The 16842-nt window shown below is 33.2% G+C and overlaps 1 pseudogene; it reads right to left on the bottom strand.

The window, feature by feature from the left end:
- Nucleotides 1-4614: 4614 nt before the first annotated feature.
- Nucleotides 4615-5426, bottom strand: LOC139850383 (uncharacterized; annotated as a pseudogene).
- Between the last annotated feature and the right edge of the window lie 11416 nt (nucleotides 5427-16842).

Raw genomic sequence — 16842 nt, forward strand, 5'->3', positions numbered from 1 at the left:
TAGCGGTAGCAAAGCAAGAGACGGTTGAAGATAAGGGAAAACTAGAGGTACCCAAGGAAATTGAGAAGGTCCTTGATGAGTTCAAGGATGTCATGCCCAAGGAGTTACCAAAGAAGTTACCACCTAGAAGGGAGGTTGACCATGTGATTGAGTTGGAGCCGGGATCAAAACCACCTTCCAAAGTCCCATACCGAATGCCACCACCCGAGTTAGAGGAGTTGCGAAGACAACTCAAGGAGTTGCTGGATGCGGGATACATCCGACCGTCAAAATCCCCGTATGGTGCTCCGGTGCTATTTCAAAGAAAGAAGGATGGGTCCTTGCGGATGTGTATAGATTACCGGGCACTCAACAAGGTAACTATCAAGAACAAATACCCAATCCCACTTATTGCTGATTTGTTCGATCAACTTGGGAAGGCGAGATACTTCTCCAAGTTAGACTTGAGATCGGGATATTATCAAGTCCGAATTGCCGAAGGAGATGAGGCTAAGACCACATGCGTGACGAGGTATGGCGCTTATGAATTTCTAGTCATGCCCTTTGGTTTAACCAATGCCCCTGCCACATTTTGTACTTTGATGAACAAATTATTCCACCCGTTCCTCGACAAGTTTGTCGTGGTGTACTTGGATGACATAGTCATGTATAGCGACACCATGGAAGGTCATGTGAGGCACTTGAAGCAAGTATTTCAAGTACTAAGGGACAACGAGTTGTATGTGAAGCTAGAGAAATGTTCATTCGGATTAGAGGAGGTGGATTTTCTTGGACATAGAATTAAAAATGGGAAGTTACTCATGGATGGGGCTAAGGTCAAGGCAATTCAAGAGTGGGAGGCACCAACGAAGGTGACTGATTTACGATCTTTCCTTGGTTTAGTAAACTACTATCGTCGTTTTATCAAGGGATACTCGGCGAAAGCGGCTCCATTGACAGAATTGTTAAAGAAGAATAAAGCTTGGTTGTGGGATGAGAAATGTCAAGCAGCATTCGAGGAGTTAAAAGGAGCTGTCATGGAAGAACCGGTGTTGAGACTTCCGGATGTGACCATTCCGTTCGAGTTACACACAGACGCATCGGACTTTGCTATTGGAGGAGTTCTAATGCAAGAAGGTCACCCAATCGCGTTCGAAAGTCGAAAACTTAACGAGGCGGAAAGGAAGTACACTGTGCAAGAGAAAGAGATGACAGCGATTATTCATTGTTTGAGGACATGGAGGCATTATCTTTTGGGATCAAGGTTCGTGATCAAGACGGATAATGTGGCAACGAGTTATTTTCAAACCCAAAAGAAGTTGAGTCCCAAACAAGCTCGTTGGCAAGACTTCTTAGCCGAATTTGACTATGTGTTGGAGTATAAGCCTGGGAAAGCCAATGTGGTAGCTGATGCCCTAAGTCGTAAGGCGGAGTTTGCAGCGATCACAAAACCACAATTCTTCCTTCAAGATCGTATAAAGGAGGGATTAGAGCATGATTCTATAGCCAAAAACCTTGTTGGATTGGCTCGAGATGGGAAAACGCGAAGGTTTTGGCTCAAGGGTGATCTATTATTCACCAAAGGAGACCGGTTATATGTGCCTAGGTGGGGTGATCTTAGACGGACAATCTTGAAGGAGTGTCATGATTCAAAGTGGGCTGGTCATCCAGGTATCAAGAGGACACTGGCATTAGTAGAAGGCACTTATTATTGGCCAAGGATGGAAGACGACGTAGAGACGTACGTGCGGACATGCCTAATATGCCAACAAGACAAGATAGAGCAACGCCAACCAGGAGGACTATTACAGCCGCTACCTACACCGAAAGGACCATGGGAGAGTGTTTCCATGGACTTCATTACTTGCTTACCCAAGTCGGAAGGGTGTGGGAGTATTATAGTCGTGGTAGACCGGTTTTCTAAGTATGGTACCTTCATAGCCGCATCATCCGAAGTTACCGCGGATGAAACCGCAAAACTATTTTTCAAGAATGTGGTGAAGTATTGGGGGATACCACATGTGATAGTAAGTGATCGAGATCCGAGGTTCACAGGGCGTTTTTGGACAGAGTTGTTCAAGATCATGGGGACGGACTTGAATTTCTCCACGAGTTTTCATCCCCAAACGGACGGACAAACAGAAAGGGTGAATGCACTATTGGAGCTCTATCTTCGACACTATGTAAGTGCAAATCAACATGATTGGGCTAAGCTCCTTGATATTGCTCAGTTCTCTTATAACATGCAAAGGAGTGAGTCCACGGGGAAGAGTCCTTTTGAGTTGGTGACAGGACGCCAACCTTTGACCCCAAATGCTTTGGCCGCTTCATATGATGGAAGCAGCCCATCCGCTTATAGAACGATGAAGGAGTGGCACGAACAAGCCGACTTGGCCCGAGCATCACTAGATAAGGCGGCCAAGAAAATGAAGAAATGGGCGGATGAGAAAAGGCGACATGTTGAGTTCAAAGTTGGGGACCAAGTGATGGTGAAGCTTTTACCTCAACAATTCAAAACATTTAGGAAGGTGCACAAAGGATTGATCCGGAGATATGAAGGCCCATTCCCAGTAATTGGACGTGTTGGGAACGTATCTTATCGAGTCCAACTACCGCCCAAGTTAAAGATTCATCCAGTCTTCCACGTAAGTTTTCTAAAACCTTATCATGGGGACGAGGAAGAACCAGAACGAGGAGTTTCCAAACGAGCACCAATGGCAGTTGCGACTTCGTTTGATCGTGAGGTGGAAGATATCTTGTTACATCGAACGGTACGAAGACGAGGTGTGCCGAGCTATAGAGAATACCTAGTTAAGTGGCGTAACTTACCCGATAGTGAAGCAAGCTGGGAGGCCGAAGACCTATTGTGGCAGTTCACAGACAAAATCAAGAAGTATCACGAGGATCACACGACGAGGACGTCGTGAGCTTAGGTGGGGGAGAATGTCACAATCCAACAATTTTATGGCCCAACCCACTAAGTTTATGGCCCAATATGTGAAAATCAAAGAAGGCCCAAGAACCTCATGGAAGTTCACTAGAACTTTCCCATGAGTTCTTCCATGGAATGGTATAGAATGTCCATGGAAATATCTAGATACATGAAGCTTCTAGTTCTTAGATCTTAGCTATCCATTGTATTTAATCCTAGCCATCCATTTTGTGATATGAGTAGTATAAATAGGGGTGGTCTCATTTGGCACACCACACCTCAAATCTCAAACATTCTCTCTTGTAAAGCATTCTCAAGCAATATAAGTATTTTCTTCAATTCCACTTTTTCTATAATATTTTCTCTTTTGGTTACTTGAATCGTTATAAGGTCCGAGAAAGGCTGACTTAGTAGAGACTAAGTGCCGCACGTGAGCTTATCGAGATAAGTCCGTGACAGTTTGATATCTTTAGGTCTAATGTAACCTCATTGAGGTACTTGAGTGTAGACGGCACCATGGCCTCTGCTTTTTGGAATATTGAAGATATGTTTGCCATGATTTTTTAATTAATAGGCCGTTCTTTTATCTTCGGTGAACAATTGTTATATCGCCTAAAAAAACTATTGGTTTTTTCATGTTTACCTTGTGGTTTTAATTAACTTTTCATATTCTCAATGGTTTTAACTTTGTTTTTTTTTTTTTTTTTCCTCTTATTGAGCTCGAATATTGTTAATTCCAAATTGATTGTGTGCATGCTAAGACAAATATTGCAATATATAATTGTTTTTATTTCCAGTTACAGCTTAAATCTTGACTCAGTATTTAGGATAACTGTCAAATATATATATAAATAAATAGGTTAAAACTGGCCAAAATATAACTTTCAAAAGAAATGGATCCAAAAGTCACCCAAATTGTAACATATGAGCTGCTGCCCAATTAATCATTTGTCATCTGTTGATATAAATTGCATTTAATCTTCAGTTTAAACTTATTCAAACAATATTAAACACATATACGTGTATGAGCATTAATGTAAATCAATCTTTGATTCTGATAACTTGTACTGTATATGACAACAAGTTAACTAATAGCTAAATATTTATACTCGAAGGTAATGGATAAGGATCGATGGTTAAACATAAATCGGTTCACACAACTGTACTATTTCAGATTCTCTTAGGTTGCACACACTTGCAGAATACATACAAGTTATGCAGATGTTAGAGCTCAACTTAGTTTTGAAACCATAAAATAAAAATCAGTAAATTGGTATATATAATGTATAAACAATCCATTAGTACATCCTTCATAAAAATGTAAGTATGCAAAAACTGAAGACATAACATGGTAGCCAATGGTCTTTGTCTAAAAAAACCAGATTAGTTACATTCAGATTCAGATTATGCAATTTATTATCAGTATCTAGTGTCAAACTTTTAATTGATAAAAGTGACAAATTTACCAGCCAATAGCTCAATATTATTTCAGATTCTCTTAGGTAGCACTCTCCTGCAGAATATAAACAAGTTATGTGGATGTTAGAGCCCCTAATCCATTAGTACATCATTCACCTATGTAACTTAAGCCACCATTAACCAACAAAAGTTACAAAAAATATTCAATCACAATGAAGATGAAGAACACAATATCATAAGTAAGAACAATTGATTGAAGATAAAAGAAATATATAAGGCACTAAAGTAAAAAACTGATTGAAAAACTAGAAAATTCTATAAACCATTACTAGCCATACAAGGATAACCACATTTTACACAAGATTAACCCTAGAAAAACATAACAATGTACTAATATCCCTCACCCTCATCTCAGCTTTAGGTTTAACAGCTTTAGGTTTCAAACTCTTAACAGCCGCCTTCTTCACCGGCGCTTTCTTCGGTGCAGGCTTTGCAGCCGCTACTTTCTTCCCAGGTGTAGATCTTGTAGACGTCCGTGCAACTTTAGCCGGTTTCGTTGGCGTCTTAGGCTTTGGCTTAGCCTTTGCAGCTGCAGCTTTCGGCTTTGCAGCTGGCTTAGCTACAGCTTTCTTCGGCTTGGCTTTCACATCTGGCTTAGGTTTAGCAGCAGCTTTTGTCTTGGCTACAGCTTTGGCTTTTGGAGCAGACTTAGGCTTGGCGACCGCTTTCTTAGCAGGAGCCTTTTTAGCCACTGTCTTTGGCTTGGTGGCTTTTTTTGGCTTATTTCTTCTTCGCCGGAGCAGATGTAGCCGGAGCTTTTGCGGCCGGTAGCTTGTAGGATGCCTTGACTTTAACTAATTTACCACCAGCAACGAATTTTTTCAATTGAGTCAACAAAACTTTCTTGAAATTCGCCCGAAGATTCTTTTGCTTCTCTTCAATAAACTTCGTGATCGCATACTGACTAGATCCGGTCTTCTCCTTCAACGTAACAATTGCATCCTTGATCATCTATTAGATTACACAAATAAACAATTAATTTACACTAATTAATATCAATCAATAATCAATAATTAATATAATAACAGTACAATAATCTACAATGAATTGGTCAATATATCTAAATTAATCACTAATCAGTACGGTCGTCAATAGAATAGCATATATCAACATAAATTGAAGTTATAAATAAGGAATAAAATAGGTATGATATGTACATCAACAGGATAGATCAGCTCTAGTCAAACCGTTATAAACATAACCATCTTTGATGAAATCGTCAAACACTTCCAACTCCTCTTCATGAGTCAATTTCTTTTTTTCTTTCCAAGCACAACACACATTCATTGTAAGTTACTAGTAATAAACCAATTGATATAAAGGAAAAAAACTAATTAGACTAAATTTGTTCAAAGATAGCAATTGCTAGTGTTCACATGAGCACAATTATTAAATACCAATTCATCATAAAAGTGTATGTATGCAAAAACTGAAGACATAACATGGCAGCTCAGTTGGTCAAAAAAAAAAAAAAAAAAGACATCCTCTACTTCATAAGTGCCCGGCTACACATGCAGCGGCCAAGAAGAACAATAAGTCTGCTAGTACATGTTGTAACATGTTTCTAAGAACACATATTTAAAACTTTGAACAGGCCACCACAAAGTTGATGAAATAAAACATTTTTACAACAGAAGTAATGTTTGTTTTTAAGTTTTATCTACCTCTTGAGGCTAGTATTAAATACATCTACTAATAGTTTGAAGTTACAGGCATCATGTTACCTTTAACCAATAGACCATTTGCATTTTGCAAAAATATGAAAGTAACCTGCAACTCAAAATTACAGATTTACAGGGTACACACATGAAAAAATAGTGTCAACTTCTTAACAAGTATTGACCTAAAAGGATGCAAATTCTCGATTTCCCGACGGAACCACGAGGTCCTATCAAATGCGTATATAATCATATACCGTATCATATAGTAGTATATTCAAAACAACCTGCTATCTAAATTATTTTCGGCAGAACTATTATTACCTCCATTTAAACTCCTCAGTTTTAAACAATTAATGTCTTCATCAAGCATCTAACTTGAATTATTATACACTGCACATACTGTAGGAATCCAATTTACTAACTGGCATCAGGTTACATTCTCACTTTGCCCTCTTTGCGATAGCGATGTTGAAATGGTGAAACATTCTCTCTTTTCGTGTGTACATGTTCGTGAAATTTGGGGAAAAGTTCGTGATTGGTGGGGTTTTGATTCGGCTAATCTATCTTTTGACAATCTCCTTTGTGGTAATGTTCCTCCAAATTGTTCCGAATTGGGAGGTAAATTGTGGCAAGCGGTTGAGTGGATTAGTGGATTTCTCATTTGAAAAAATCGGAACCAAAAAGTTTCGTGGTTGACCAAGTTTGACTCATTGTTAAAAATATCAATTTTAACCCGAAATCACTTCCAACGATTTATTACCTCTAAATACGTCATTTAACACACGACACTAGTGTTTAAATATTCATTTGACCTAAACTCGCGTCATTGCCAATTTTGACCTATTTCAATTCACCCATTTTGACATAAGTCCCAAAAACACCATTAATCATCAACGACTAGTGATTAACTTTTCAAAACATATTTTAACACTTAAATCAAACATTTAAACACTCGGTTCATCAAATCTTGACCCAAAACATAATTTGACAACAATCAAAGTCAACACACATTTTAACTAGTACACATGTTCTTATGAACTTCCAAATCACTAACACACTTACCATCTAGTGATTAAACACCCAAATCATGACAAATACTTCCAATTTCGTCATCTAACCCACATTAATTTGGTCTATACATACAACACCCAAAACCCCCAAATCCATCAACTAGTGGGGTTTATAACACTAACTAGTTCAAAACCCTAATCATGAACAACAAATCAAACAAACGAAATTCGGATTCAAAGCTTATCATTACAACCAAAATGTAGCCGTGAACGAGAAGAACAACGTTAACACTCGTGACTTTGATCGATTCAACCTCCTTCTTCACAATTTGGCTCTTTCTCACTCTATAACCCATTTCCTCTCACTAGGGTTTGATACCGTGTGTGTGTGAAGAAAAGAAAGAAATGAGGTTAAGAGATAGGGTTTGATCAGTTATAAGTCCAAAAACCCGTCACCATGCGAAAAGACAAATATGCCCTTCATTAAAACCTTTTAAAGTTGCTGAAAATTTGCCAGCTCACGGCAAATGCTGCACCGCGATCAACCCACCCGCGCCGCGGGTTTGTGCACAATTTTCGGCCATCAAAAGTCCAAGATAACGAGTTCGCTGATCTCAATTCATGAGCAACATCGTGTCGTGATTCCTACCCCTCATGGCGCGATGTATAACTAGTTTTGTGGGATTTCGTGTTCTAGTTCGCTAATGTGACGACCCGGAAATTTCCGACCAAATTAAAACTTAATCTTTATATGTTCCAACACAATAAGCAAAATCTGTAATGATGAGTCTCGAAAAGTTCGAAAACTATATTCATGTAATCAATTACCCTTTGACCATGTCTGACGATTCACGAAAAAAATTGTGTAAATAGAAATGTATGTGTATGTACATATGTGTAATTATTAATCTAAGAAATATTGATAAAACATTTAGGAGTTTGGTGATACAAAAAAAAAAATAAGTTATGAGATTATTAGGTGACTTGAAAACTTTGAACGGATTAGTTGATATGAATATAAGCTATGAGATCTATTTTATAAACATAGAAATGCTATCAAGGTATCGAATGAATAATACTTTACTTAAACGTATTTGTTCGATGTAAGTTTATCAACGAGATTAAAAGATAATATCAAATGATTGATTTATCAGATACATTGAGTTATGATTATGAGTCTCTGTTATGAGACCCACGTTGGTTTGAGAAATTATTTCTTTTAACGGTATTCGGAAATTTAGTAAAGTGAATTACATATAAGGACAAAAGTGTTATCATTGAAGATTAGACAAAGGTTAATGGATAATTGAATATCATAATACTGGATTGATCTATTTTCAAACGTACGAAAACGATTTTCGATATAACATAACTTGGTTATCAAAATGTCTTTATTTAATTAACGTAAGTTGGATTATTGGTTGTTATATATAAATAACGTGCAACGTGTAATTAAAATGTGTTTAGGTATATATGATTGCAAATTTGATATGTAAACGATAGTAACACTTGTTAATTGATTCAATTGATATTAAGTTATATTAGTTAGAAAGTTTAAGGAAATTAAAATGAACGTTGGTGCATAAAAGGATTTTATCAAATTAAGTTTACAGTATAAAACGTTACATGATATAATATTTCGATTATGTAAACGATCTTGAATTATACTTTGAAATATATTTAGTTTTGAAAAGATAAATATTATTTTATGAGATAAATATTTCAAACATATATATTGTATATAAATTTATAATTCTAAATATATAACTTAGTTATAAAACGTTTTGATTTAAAATATACTTGGACAGACAACGGGACTTTGATTTATAAAAATAAATGACCACAATGCTCAAAAGATTAAGTTACATTTTGAGTGGGTTAGTTTTCCATTAGTTTAAGTTTAATTTTTAATAAAGGTACGAGTCACAAAACGTAAAGTGTTAGTTTTCTTAACGTACGAAACTTGGGTTAGAAAACCGGAACCGGGACATTAGCTGAGTGACGACGTAAAAGTAATTTTTGTAAAAATTATATTTTTACCATTAACGTAAATATAATATAATATTTAATTAATTATTTAAATTAAATAAATAAATAAATAAAAGAATTGTGTCAGCAAGATAGAGCCAAAGAGTGGGCTGGAAGCCACTCTCCGCGAGTCGCGGTGAAACAAAGGGGGAGGTGCCGCAAGTCGCAGAGGCCCCGTTTCAGAAACTGGCTACAAAAGGCTCGAGCACTCTGCATTTTTACAACACAAAAATATTACTCCGTAGGTATTACATATTTATATTATTATTATTATTATTATTATTATTATTATTATTATTATTATTATTATTATTATTATTATTATTATTATTATTATTATTATTATTAATAATAAAGATTAATATTATTATTATTAATATTATGAGTGGTATTATTATTAGTAGTATATTACATAAAATACTACGACAAGGGTACGCGCGAGTTATTTAAAACACGTTTTGGGAGCAGGATGGGGATAAGGAAATTATGGGTTATAGCTAAGGAGGTTATGGGTAATGTTCGGGGGTATGCTCGTAAGGTCAAACTAGTGTTTATCATCTCCGTTGCGTTTACGTACCTTTCCTGCAATATTGAATCCCAATATTGATACGTGAGCACTCATAACTTAACTTTTATTTATTAATAGTGTATCCTTGACTAGTGCTCGAGAAAATAGGATTATGCATGCTTGTATATTTGATATTGCCCGTAGATAGGTTATGTTAAATCTTAAAGGTTGTATTACTAGGGATGAAATAAGATATAAGATATGCATGTCCTTAGAAAGCTATCGAAAAATTATGAACTTTTTCTTTAGATACCGAATGGTTTTGAAGGATGGATTAGAAGTTATCGTCAAATGAATTTTCGCATTATTATTAAAAATGGTTAGTATTATTGTCGTTATTATCGTCGTTCTAGTTTTCATCTAAATATGATCATAATTATAATTATCATTATTATTATTATTATTATTATTATTATTATTATTATTATTATTATTATTATTATTATTATTATTATTATTATTATTATTATTATTATTATTATTATTATTATTATTATTATTATTATTATTATTATTATTATTATCAATAAAATGTATTATCATTAAAGATTGTTATTTTTACTATTGTTATTATTGTTAATGTTATAATTATTATTAGTATTTTTATCATTTAAAATAGTTATTAGTATTATCATCATAATATTTATTATTATTAGTATTATTATAATTAAAAACTAATATTAGTAATCCTTAATTATTATAATTACTATTATTATCATTAAAATGAACATGATATAAAAGACGATTTAAAAACTATTAACAAATTGATTAGGAAATAATGAGTATGAGTATCATGATGAAATTTAATTATTGTACGATGGTGATTTTGATAAAATTATCGTTCTTATTATTTTTTATCACCACTAATATTATTAAAGGTATCGTTAATATTAAAAATAGCATTTTACCAAAATTATCATTTTAATAAGAAATGTTATTGTTATTATAAAATAGCATTATTATTATTTTTTTTAAATAAAAATTATTATTAATATTAAAAAGTGTCGTAAATATTAAAGAAATTATAATTAGAATTATCACTTTATCATAATATCAATTTAATAAATATAAATATTGATTTACTATTACAAAATAATACGACTTTTACTTATTATTTTTTTTACCAACATTATTTTATCAATTAAATATGTGATACAAACGTATTTTACTACATGTAATAAATTTACATTAACAATACCCAACATATTATCTTTATGATATTAAATAAACTCTATAAATTTTATTACTTAAATATATAAAAGTACATTGGATTATATTAATTCTAATATAAAATTGTATTTATTATCTACGCTAATAAATCTTTTAAAAATCTTTAAAATATAAAACGATGACATTTAATCTATATAATAATCATTTTGGAAATCTTTTTTTTGAGACAAATAAACTTTTGTTGACTATTGCATATTAGTCTCGAGCATTAGGATTGTGGTACACTATGACTTGACTTAATTTGTTAGACAAATATTGACCAACACATAAATATATATAATTAATTTAGGTTCGTGAATCCGAGACCAACCTTACACTTGTTCAATGATGTTATATGTATTTTTACTACAAAATACAGTATGGTGAGTTTCATTTACATTTTTACCCTTTATATTTTTGGGCTGAGAATACATGCGCAACTTTTATAACTGTTTTACGAAATAGACACAAGTAATCGAAATTACGTTCTATGGTTGAATGATCGAAACTGAATATGCCCCTTTTTATTAAGTCTGGTAATCTAAGAATTTGGGAACAGACACCCTAATTGACGCGAACTCTAAAGATAGATCTATCGGGCCCAACAAGCCCCATCCAAAGTACCGGATGCTTTAGTACTTCGAAATTTATATCATGTCCGAAGGAGGATCCCGGAATGATGGGGATATTCTTATATGCATATTGTGAATGTCGGTTACCAGGTGTTCAATCCATATGAATGATATTTTTGTCTCTATGCATGGGACGTATGATTATGGGAAATGAAAGTATGAAATCTTGTGGTCTATTAAAATTATGAAATGATTCTTTATGATAAACTAATGAACTCACCAACCTTTTGGTTGACACTTTAAAGCATGTTTATTCTCAGGTACGAAAGAAATCTTCCGCTGTGCATTTGCTCATATTAGAGATATTACTTGGAGTCATTCATGACATATTTCAAAAGATGTTGCATTCGAGTCGTTGAGTTCATCAAGATTATTATTAAGTCAATTATATTTGGATATATTATGAAATGCTTTACATGCCTGTCAACTGTCGATGTAACGAAAGTTTGTCTTTTAAAAACGAATGCAATGTTTGTAAAATTTATCATATAGAGGTTAATTACCTCGCGATGTAATCAACTGTTGTGAATCGTTTGTAATCGATATGGACTTCGTCCGGATGGATTAGGACGGGTCCTTTCAGCTAACGTCCACTCGAGGTCACGTACGACTTACATACACTTATATATAAACATATACACTATAAACACGCCATGCATACGACGCATATGTTACACGTACGTTACATACCACCTATCAACTCCATGCACGACCTTCATCATATATTTATACACTATATATACGTACTAAATACTATATATATATATATATATATATATATATATATATATATATATATATATATGTCATGCACATGATCTTTATGTGTTAACCGAAATCTACATATACCATGTACGTTATACATACACACACACACACACACATATATATATGTATATATATTATACACGACATTTAAACATAAAGTTTATACGATAAACACCTTGGATGTTTCGGGTCTTACACTAAACCGTTCGTATAAAAAACTCATTCTAAACCCTATATCTAAACCCTAAACCCCAAAATCTAAACCCTAAACCCTAAAATATAAACCCTAAACCTAAAATCTAAATTCTAAATCTAAACCCTAAACTCAATTTGTTAAAAATTGATCTATAACTAGTGTAGAACATCATTTTCTACATTCTCATGTTCTACATAAAATGTAGAACAAAGCTGATACTTGTTCTCCCTTCTTTTTTTTTTTGTTTTAATGCAACAATTTTTGTTCGACCGCCTTTTTTTTGTTCTAATGCAACAATTTTTGTTCTAATACAAAAAAAAATGTTCGCCCGCATTTTTTTTCTTCTAATGCAACAATTTTTCTTCTAATACAAAAAAAATGTTCGCCCGCCTTTTTTTTGTTCTAATGCAACAATTTTTGTTCGATCATGTCGTTTTTTTGCTCGAATTTGACTAGTTCTCAGGTTTCTCTCTCAGGAAAAAGTTCTTATTGGATCCCTGTAAACTTTAATATTCAATAAACTAACCTCATGTAATGTAATGAATTAATAGAAATCTTATTACCAGTTAAAATGAAGCCCATAAAGTCAAAAAGCCCAAGTTAAAAAAAACTAAAGTTCAAATGAATACACTAAAGACAAAAACGAAGAGTAACAAATGAGCTTAGTTGCTAGTTATCCACTAAAAACTTAACACATGTCAAATGGTGAAGTTGAATATATATATATATATATATATATATATATATATATATATATATATATATATATATATATATATATATATATATATATATCGTCGTGCATGATGCACGGCCCATGAAGTAAAAGTTCAATCAAGTTCAATTATTTGGCAAATAATGTTGCTATGTAACCAAACTTCATGAAAATTGAGAATGAATTAAACTTAAACAAATTTACTTTCCGTTGTGGTGTTTGTTTAGCGTTAAGTGGTGTGTTTGCTTTGTGTAGCTTTCAATCCTCCTTTGTTTGGGGTTGCGTAGTGATAATGCTAAAAACGAACATATATTTCATAGCATTATCCCTCAAGAAAGACAAGATTTTAGTTGCAATTGTTCTATTTACAAGTGATATTCGTTTAAATAATAAAAGGTGAAGACAAAAGACAGATTCGACGAATTGAAGATGCAAACGACCAAAAAGCTCAAAAGTACAAAATACAATCAAAGTGGTTCCACTTTTATTTATTGTCATTGTATTTAATTGCACTTTTAATTATCGTACTTTTTAATTATCGCAATTTTCTTTTCTCGCACTTTTATTATCGCAATTTCATTATCGTTATTTAATTTACGTTTTAAATTAAGTCTTTTATATAATTAATATTTTACATTAGGTTTTAACTGCGACTAAAGTTTTAAAATCGACAAACCGGTCATTAAACGGTAAAACCCCCCTTTTATAATAATAATATTACTTATATATATTTGTATTTTTATAAGTTAAAACTAATATAGCGTTAAGCTTGTTTAATTTTCCCTGTGGAACGAACCGGACTTACTAAAAACTACACTACTGTACGATTAGGTACACTGCCTATAAGTGTTGTAGCAAGGTTTAGGTATATCCATTCTATAAATAAATAAATATCTTGTGTAAAATTGTATCGTATTTAATATTATTTCGTTGTAAAAATAATACTATTTCCTAGTACACCTAGCACACATCAAATATTTTTGGCGCCGCTGCCGGAGACATTCTTGCTTAAACGCCGGAAGCGCAACGCTATAAAAAAAAGGATTTTTATTAATTTTTAGTTTACTTTTATAAAAATACTCTTTTGTAAAAATACGTTTTAAATATTCGAAAATAAAAAAAAACAAAATCTATATTTTTGTTGTTAAGAGTTGTTAAAAATTTATAAAAGTATTTTTTTTAGTTTTTAAAATTAAATTTTTATTTAAGTTATTTATATTTTATTAAATATAAATCATAAAACAGAAAAAAAAAAAAACTCGAGGCCCGGTACTGTTGCAGCCTAGAACCTGGCCCAAAACCATACTCCATGCGATCGCATGGATTTTGAACGTGAGGACCATGCGATCGCATGGCCCTGTCTGACACGCCCTAATTGATTCTCGTACAGCAATCATTACGGAGTATAATTATTAATTATTATTAATTATAACCCTAATTAGGGTTTAGATTATTTAATTATTTAGTTTAGTTTTTATTTAATTTGTTTTATTAAGTTTAATTAGTTTATTTAAATTACAAAATTAATAGTTTTATAAAATAAATAATATAAAAATAATATTTTTATAAAAATTGTACTTTTTACAACTTTAAGTTTATTTTTATATTTTGTATCTTTTTATTCGTTTATTCGTAATATTTGTATTTTTCGCTCGTATTTAGTTTTAATTCATAGTTTTTGCCATAGTTATTTTTATTTCTAGATTTTTAGGCTTTGCCGTAAAATTCCTTAAGTGCTTTTTCTTTAAACTAAGATTTAGGTGCTTTAGAATTTTGCGACGCTGTTCTAAGATTTTAGTACCTTTTTAAGTTATTGTCATTTGGGATATAGTATTCTTTTTAAGCTTTAATATTTTTAGACGCAACTTTTAATTCTTAGTTTTTAGTTCCTTTTTAAGTTCCGACGCGCTACTTTCTTATTTTTATTTTTCGACGTTTTTCGACGCACTCTTTTTCTTTCTTATTTCTCGCCAATCTAGTTTTTAGGACTTAGATTTATTTTCTATTTCTTCTCTAAATTTCTTTAAAATTCAACGAAAAATTATTTTTAAGTGGTTAAATTGATAGACATCAAAATTTTCTGGTTCGTAGTAATAGTTGGATTTGTACGTGGACCGGGTTATTGGAGCCAAACAGTACTCAATTATATTGAGACCAAATGAATCCTGCCCCTCTGCTGCATCTTTTGGCTATTCGAAACGTGAGCAAATTCAGAAAAGTCTATTAATTTGATAACTTATATAATTTTTCTTATTTTTATAACTAATAGGATATTCAGTGAATGCGCCGAGCAAAACGTTCACCACCTTTTAACTCGATCAAGACATCTAGCAAATATTGTCACCGTTGATTTTTCTTTAGAATCGTCATCCAGTCGACCAAGTACTCCAATTCAAATTTCCGATAATCCATTTTTTGAACCCGACCTCACAATTGAGAATCCGGAGAATATTCAGGGACGATTCCGCGATCCTGAGCCATTAATCTTTCCTCCGGAACCACCAATCATTCAAATAGAGATTGTCGAGGAACTAACCATTAAATCAGAATCCTCTAGTGATTCAGATTCAACAAATTCAATCATGGAAAATCTGGAACCTCTAAGTATGGAAGACCGAATGCGAGCTAAACGCACTGGCCAAGGTCACGCAATTACTCAACCAGACATTAATGCGCCAGATTATGAAATCAAAGGACAAATCCTACACATGGTAACTAATCAATGCCAATTTAGTGGTGCACCGAAGGAAGATCCAAATGAACATCTTCGAACATTTAATAGGATCTGCACTCTATTTAAAATCCGAGAAGTAGAGGATGAACAGATATATCTCATGTTATTTCCCTGGACTTTAAAGGGAGAAGCCAAAGATTGGTTAGAATCGTTACCTGAAGGGGCGATTGATACATGGGATGTTTTAGTTGAAAAATTTCTTAAACAATTCTTTCTCGCATCTAAAGCCGTAAGACTTCAAGGAGAAATTGTTACGTTCACACAAAAGCCAAATGAAACTCTATATGAGGCGTGGACCAGATTTGGAAAGTTATTAAGAGGATGTCCGCAACATGGTTTAGACACTTGTCAAATAGTACAAATATTCTACCAAGGATGCGACATCTCTACAAGAAAAGACATCGATATAGCAGCTGGTGGTTCCATTATGAAGAAAACAGCAACTGACACTTACAAAATTATTGATAACACTGCCTCTCACTCACATGAGTGGCACCAAGAAAAAGATATCATTAGATCATCTAAAGCAGCTAGAGCCGATTCTAGCCATGACTTAGATTCCATTTCTGCAAAGATAGATGCTGTCGAGAGACGAATGGAAAAGATGACTAAAGATATTCACTCAATACGTTGTGAGCAGTGTGGAGGACCACATTTAACAAAAGATTGTCTCAGTATTTAACTAACAATGGAACAAAGAGAGAATGTTTCATACATAAACCAAAGGCCTGGAAATAATTATCAGAATAATTATCAACCGCCAAGACCGATCTACAATCAAAATCAGAACTATAACCGAAATGTTCCATACAACAATCAACAAGGTCCTAGCAATCAACAAGTATCCAACAATACTTACAATCAGCAAAGACCTAATTTTCAAAATAAACCACCACAAACCGATGATAAAAGGCCAAATTTAGAAGACATG

Source organism: Rutidosis leptorrhynchoides, chromosome 5, assembly GCF_046630445.1.
Source record: "Rutidosis leptorrhynchoides isolate AG116_Rl617_1_P2 chromosome 5, CSIRO_AGI_Rlap_v1, whole genome shotgun sequence".
Taxonomy (NCBI): domain Eukaryota; kingdom Viridiplantae; phylum Streptophyta; class Magnoliopsida; order Asterales; family Asteraceae; genus Rutidosis; species Rutidosis leptorrhynchoides.